A 7,789-nucleotide genomic window follows, 5' to 3' on the forward strand; every position below is an offset into this window, starting at 1 on the left:
TTGAATCACATGCTTGCAGGCGCAAACAGACAGCTAAATTCCAGCAGAGGGCGCCAAGGATTCATTATCATGAGTACAGAGAATTTTCTCTACAAGCTGAGCTGTGGTAACCTTTGTGTCCTGCAGTCCGCAGAGCAGGGCAAAGAAATCGTGTAGTGAGAGCATCATCAAGGACTGCTCGTCATTTGAACCAAGCCAACCAACACCTGTCCTGGAGGCATCCTCTGTAGCAAGGCATATACATACACAGGAAATAACTCTAAGGATTGTTATGGATTGCACCAAGAACTGTTGAGTTTGGAGAGTTTAGGTCCAGACAATGAGTTTTTGTGATATATATATATATAGATGTTTATTTACTCTGAAGCTATTGAATTTGAACACCCTGGAGTTGAGACCAGGGCCTGTATTCAGAGAGCGTCTCAGAGTAGGACTCCTGATCTAGGATCAGGTCCCCCTGTCTATATAATCATATTCATTATGATCTAAAAGGCAACATTTATCCTAGATCAGTACTCCTACACCGTGACTCTTTATGAGGACAGGCCCAGAACAGCTGAAGAGTTCCCTTCTCTCCACTGTCACATGGTGACGTCACCCTCTCAGCTCAGGAGAAACTGGAAAAACATTTAAGATCATTGTTCTTCCCCCTGGATCCAAATGTAGTCTTGATTCCTCTCCTTGTTTTATATGTCATCTATGCAAATTCATCTGGGTCCATTCACTGTTCTTCAATCTTAAATCACGTAGAAAAGATTCATAACAGCCTTCTGGTTCAACACATCAAAATGTTTGTGAAACACTCCAGATGGTGCTTGTGGTGTGTGTTGTGTGTGTGTTGTGTGTGTGTGTGTGTGTGTGTGTGTGTGTGTGTGTGTGTGTGTGTGTTAAAGGGGTAGCAGGATTTGGTAGGTCCCGTGAAGCAGGATTCTCATTTTGGGAGAGACTTTTATAGTGGCCCTGTACTGGACATAAATGTTCATAGATAGACTTCATCCTCTGTAATGTGACTACTGTAGTAGGTTCTTTGAGACAGTATCTGATGGTTGACCTTTGGCTCAGATGTTGAGGTTTTTCACGGTCCATTTATAGTTCATAAGAACGTTGTATCTCATGAATCACTGATCTGGTCGTTTCTGGTCCAGTAGAGGGTTCGCTCCCAGCATTGACCTTAACTTCCATCACATTTCTGGACTGATTTCTGGAACCTGCCCATGTTTTTGTTTTCTATAACAATATGCCCTTCAAGAGAATTATCATTTTGGCAAGTAAAACAAGTTCATGCACTTCTCAGAAATTATTTTTAGATTTGTGTTTAACTCAGAATTTCAAATGCATGAGGGCATGCAGCTAAATTAGGACAGTAGATGTAGCTGTTCACAACTAACCAGGTTTGTTTTCCTTATCAATTCACATTCCATCATGGTAAACTGTCAACAATAGTACTTGAGTTATGTGTGTTACTAACTCCTAATAATGTAGCAGCACAGGAAAACAACGTTCTGTGCTGTAATCAGTAAACACAACAGGTAAACAATAGACATTAAACACGAGGGAATGTGCACCATTCCATACAGACATATTTAGCTTCATCTTCTGAGTAGGTTTTCAGTCTAACCTGTTCTGACCATCCAGCCTGTCTTTAGGGCTCTTTAGTGGTTTAGTGTCCTCCTTAGTAGTCAGTGAAGTCACACACACTTGTTCCTTCTTGAGTGCCATAGTAAAGTGTGTTTTCTTCTCATGACTTCCAGAGAGCACTCTGTTTCTAGTAGGTCTAATATTTGTTCTTAGAATAGTGCTGAACAGGGCTTGTTCTTAGAATAGTGCCGAACAGGGCTTGTTCTTAGAATAGTGCTGAACAGGGCTTGTTCTTAGAATAGTGCCGAACAGGGCTTGTTCTTAGAATAGTGCTGAACAGGGCTTGTTCTTAGAATAGTGCTGAACAGGGCTTGTTCTTAGAATAGTGCCGAACAGGGCTTGTTCTTAGAATAGTGCTGAACAGGGCTTGTTCTTAGAATAGTGCTGAACAGGGTTTGTTCTTAGAATAGTGCTGAACAGGGCTTGTTCACAGAATAGTGCTGAACAGGGCTTGAAGTGGATTAAAGTACATAATATTTGTGTACCAGGTTTTTTATTTATGAGCCGGTATTCTCTAAAGAGGTGCCGGCACTCAAACAGTAGAAAATGTGAGATTCTCTGTACAAGCAGCAGGTAGCCTAGCAGTTTAGAGCTTTGGGCCAGTAACTGAAAGGTTGCTGGTTTGAATCCCTGAGCTGTTCTGCCCTTGAGCAGTTACATTTTTGTAAATGCTGTTATCCAGAGCAATTTACATTAGTTAGTACATACATTTTGATACCGGTCCCCCATGGGAATCAAACCAACAACCCTGGCATTGCAAGCACTATGCTTTACCAACTGAGCTACATGGACCACAGTTACCCCCCAACAACTGGGTGTTGATTAAGGCAGCCCCTCGCACCTATAATTCAGAGGGTTTGGGTTGAATGCGAAAGGCATTTTGGTTGAATGCATTCAGTTGTGCAACTGACTAGGTATTCCCTTTCCCTAACCAGATGCAGAACAACTCATGAATGATGATTGTTTGTGAAAATGTGTTCTCATTGCTGAACAGATGTAGGACCTTCATTTGAGCCAGTTCGCTACAGCAGTAAAATAACCCTGAAGCAACAGGAAATGTGGAATATCATTTATCATTTGTAGGGGTTGATCCATTTTTCATTAGGACACTTTGTTCAACTGGAAATGACAAACATTAGAGGCCTTTTTAAACCTTGGATACACTACAAGTGTCCATTTCCTGCCGTGCAGGAACATTCATGCATCAACATGATGATGAAATTAAGATACTGCATCTGTATCTTGGGGAGAAAACAACCAAAAATCTTATTTTAAGTGATCTGGTTGCAGCTGTGCAAAACCATACACTGGTCGAGTGACAATCTCTTCCAGCTGTTCTATGGCCATGTGAAGCCTGTTTCATTTATATGATCACCTTGGGTGGTGTGTTTCAGAAAGCTTATCAGCCCATGAATCACTATTGCTGAATTAAATAATCAGAGGAAAAAGTTACTGTATCCTGTACACTACTTTTCTTTTGTACCTGTGTATTGTAGTCATAACAAAAGCAGAAACATATTGGGGGTAATTTTATGATCCTTCTGCAGGCTCTTTCAAGTTAGGCAGTGTTCTGTTTTCAATATCCCAATGAATCCAAGTTGGGTTTTCTTCCAGACACGTATTCTGCACAGTGAGGAGTATAGTTCCACAGTCACCGTAGACGGTTCCGTTCCAACGGATGAAATCTGCAGATACCTAATACAATCTATTAAAGCCTTTCGAGAGGTTTTTATTAAACTCTTTTTTTAAATAGTTACTCTATAACAAATTGTCTTGCTTGCATCAACAGGAACAGGGATTCTTTGTGCTTCGCATCGACAGAAATAAACATCTCTCCGGGAAGAAGGGCGAGGGTGTACGTTTCATGATTAATGACTCATGGTGTAATTGTAACAACATGCAGGAATTCTAGTCCTTTCTTTCATCTGACCTAGAATTCCATGCGATCAAATGCCGACCGTATTATCTCCCAATAGAATTCTCGTTGGTTATTGTCACAGCTGTGTATATCCCCCCGCAAGCAGATACCACGACGGCCCTCAAGGAACTTTACTGGACTTTATGCAAACTGGAAACCATATATCCTGAGGCTGCAATTATTGTAGCTGGGGATTTTAACAAAGCTAATTTGAGAACAAGGCTACCTAAATTCTATCAGCTTATTGACTGTAGTACTTGCGCCGGCAAAACTCTGGATCACTGCTACACTAACTTCCGTGATGCATACAAGGCCCTCCCCTGCCCTCCCTTTGGCAAATCTGACCACAACTCCATTTTTCTTCTCCCTTCCTATAGGCAGAAACTCAAACAGGATGTACTCGTAACAAGGACTATTCAACGCTGGTCTGACAGATCGGAATCCACACTTCAAGATTGTTTTGATCACGTGGACTGGAACATGTTCCTGGTAGCCTCAGGGAATAATATTGATTTATACGCTGATTCAGTGAGTGAGTTTATAAGGAAGTGCATAGGACATGTTGTGCCCACTGTGACTACTAAAACCTACCCTAGCCAGAAACCGTGGATAGATGGCGGCATTCGCTCAAAACTGAAAGCACGAACCACAGCATTTAATCATGGAAAGTTGACTGGGAATATGGCCAAATGCAAACAGTGTAGTTATTCTCTTCATTTGCGTATCGCCCCAATAGGTCCACAGACGATGCAATCGCCATCACACTGCACACTGCCCTATCCCACCTGGACAACAGGAATACCTATGTAAGAATACTGTTCATTGACTACAGCTCAGCATTCAACACCATAGTACCCTCTAAGGTCATCATTAAGCTTGAGGCCCTGGGTCTGAACCCCGCCCTGTGCAACCGGGTCCTGTACTTCCTGACGGGTCGCCCCAGCTGGGGAAAGTAGGAAACAGCATCTCCACTTCGCTGATCCTCAACACTAAGGCCCCACAAGGGTGCGTGCTTAGCCCACTCCTGTACTCCCTGTTCCCCCATGACTGCGTGGCCATGCACGCCTCCAACTCAATCATCAAGTCTGTAGACGACATAACAGTAGTAGGTTTGATAACCAACAATGAAGACGACCTATAGGGAGGAGGTAAGGGCCCTCGGAGTGTGGTGTCAGGAAAACAACCTCTCACTCAAGGCCAACAAAACAAAGGAGATGATTGTGGACTTCGGGAAACAGCAGAGGGAGAACCCCTCTATCCACATCGACGAGACAGCAGTGGAGAAGGTATAATGTTTTAAGTTCCTTGGCGTACACATCATGGACAAACTGAAATGGTCCACCCACACAGACAGTGTGGTGAAGAAGGTGCAACAGCGCCTCTTCAACCTCAGGAGGCTGAAGAAATGTAAAACCCTCACAAACTTTTACAGATGCACAATTGAGAGCATCCTGTCGGGCTGTATCACCGCCTGGTGATACAACTGCACCGCCCATAGCCACAGGGCTCTCCAGAGGGTGGTGCGGCATCACCGGGGGCAAACTCCCTGCCCTCCAGGACACCAACAGCACCCGATGTCACAGGAAAGCCAAAAAGAGCATCAAGGACAACAACCACCCGAGCCACTGCCTGTTCACCCCACTACCATCCAGAAGGCGAGGTCAGTTTAGGCGCATCAAAGCTGAGACCGAGAGACTGGAAAACAGCTTCTATCTCAAGGCTATCAGACTGTTAAACAGCCACCACTAACACAGTGAGGCTGCTGCCTACATACAGACTTGATATCATTGGCCACTTTAATAAATGGATCAATAGTCACTTTAATAATGTCACTTTAATAACGTTTACATATCTTGCATTATTCATCTCATATGTATATACTGTATTTTATACCATCTATTGCATCTTGCCTATGCCCCTCGGTCATTGCTCATCCATATATTTATATGTATATATTCTTATTCCATTCCTTTACTTAGATTTGTGTGTACTAGGTAGTTGTTGTGGAATTGTTAGATTACCTGTAGATATTACTGCACTGTCAGAACTAGAAGCGTAAGCATTTCGCTACGTTCGCAATAACATCTGCTAACCATGTATATGTGACCAAGAAAATGTTCAAATGTTTTTAAATAGACATTCACAGGCAGTGATCTTCAGACTCTCTCCTCAGATAGCAGAACATCAGATAATTGGACAGCTTGACTGAAGAAATCGTTTCCTCCTCTTTTTCTGACATACCAAACAACATGTTTCCCAAATGTGAGAAAGCTCTGAGAGTAACAGCTGTGCATACTAGTGTTGGATGTATCCTGGCTCACTGAGATGCTTAGAACATCAGAGTCATGTCTGACTCCTGTGAAAGCTCTGAGAGTAACAGCTGTGCATACTAGTGTTGGATGTATCCTGGCTCACTGAGATGCTTAGAACATCAGAGTCATGTTTGACTCCTGTGAAAGCTCTGAGAGTAACAGCTGTGCATACTAGTGTTGGACGTATCCTGGCTCACTGAGATGCTTAGAACATCAGAGTCATGTCTGACTCCTGTGAAAGCTCTGAGAGTAACAGCTGTGCATACTAGTGTTGGATGTATCCTGGCTCACTGAGATGCTTAGAACATCAGAGTCATGTCTGACTCCTGTGAAAGCTCTGAGAGTAACAGCTGTGCATACTAGTGTTGGACGTATCCTGGCTCACTGAGATGCTTACAACATCAGAGTCATGTCTGACTCCTGTGAAAGCTCTGAGAGTAACAGCTGTGCATACTAGTGTTGGATGTATCCTGGCTCACTGAGATGCTTACAACATCAGAGTCATGTCTGACTCCTGTGAAAGCTCTGAGAGTAACAGCTGTGCATACTAGTGTTGGATGTATCCTGGCTCACTGAGATGCTTAGAACATCAGAGTCATGTTTGACTCCTGTGAAAGCTCTGAGAGTAACAGCTGTGCATACTAGTGTTGGATGTATCCTGGCTCACTGAGATGCTTAGAACATCAGAGTCATGTCTGACTCCTGTGAAAGCTCTGAGAGTAACAGCTGTGCATACTAGTGTTGGACGTATCCTGGCTCACTGAGATGCTTAGAACATCAGAGTCATGTCTGACTCCTGTGAAAGCTCTGAGAGTAACAGCTGTGCATACTAGTGTTGGACGTATCCTGGCTCACTGAGATGCTTACAACATCAGAGTCATGTCTGACTCCTGTGAAAGCTCTGAGAGTAACAGCTGTGCATACTAGTGTTGGATGTATCCTGGCTCACTGAGATGCTTACAACATCAGAGTCATGTCTGACTCCTGTGAAAGCTCTGAGAGTAACAGCTGTGCATACTAGTGTTGGATGTATCCTGGCTCACTGAGATGCTTACAACATCAGAGTCATGTCTGACTCCTGTGAAAGCTCTGAGAGTAACAGCTGTGCATACTAGTGTTGGATGTATCCTGGCTCACTGAGATGCTTACAACATCAGAGTCATGTCTGACTCCTGTGAAAGCTCTGAGAGTAACAGCTGTGCATACTAGTGTTGGATGTATCCTGGCTCACTGAGATGCTTAGAACATCAGAGTCATGTCTGACTCCTGTGAAAGCTCTGAGAGTAACAGCTGTGCATACTAGTGTTGGATGTATCCTGGCTCACTGAGATGTTTAGAACATCAGAGTCATGTCTGACTCCTGTGAAAGCTCTGAGAGTAACAGCTGTGCATACTAGTGTTGGATGTATCCTGGCTCACTGAGATGCTTACAATACTGCTTAGAACATCAGAGTCATGTCTGACTCCTGTGATGTCACAGGGCTCCGCTGGCTAACATGGGACCTTCAGGATCATTCAGGACACATGTCACTATAGAAACCCACCACATACATCAGATGGCCCACAATCCCTGCATGTGTGAATGACTTATGGTGTGTATGAACCAAGACATCGGTTTCTGTTCAGGATCGTATGGACTGACTAAATATACTTTAGGTCTTCAGCGGGTCCATGTCTAACTCCTCAGCTTCATGTGTTGAGGTGCAGAGAGGAAGAGGTAGAGTGGAGAGGAAGAGGTAGAGTGGAGAGGAAGAGGTAGTAAAGCCGTGGAACAGCTGTTTTGAACTGACCCGAAGACGCTCCAAGTTTTATGGTGAAGCATCACAGATCTAACAGATAGTTGAAGGGGTTAGGGGAAGGATGTGCCTAAATCCCTTTAGGATTAGTGAAGTGTGTGTGTTAGTAATGTAAACCTCATTCA

This window comes from Oncorhynchus nerka, linkage group LG8 (genome assembly GCF_034236695.1).
Source record: "Oncorhynchus nerka isolate Pitt River linkage group LG8, Oner_Uvic_2.0, whole genome shotgun sequence".
Classification (NCBI taxonomy): domain Eukaryota; kingdom Metazoa; phylum Chordata; class Actinopteri; order Salmoniformes; family Salmonidae; genus Oncorhynchus; species Oncorhynchus nerka.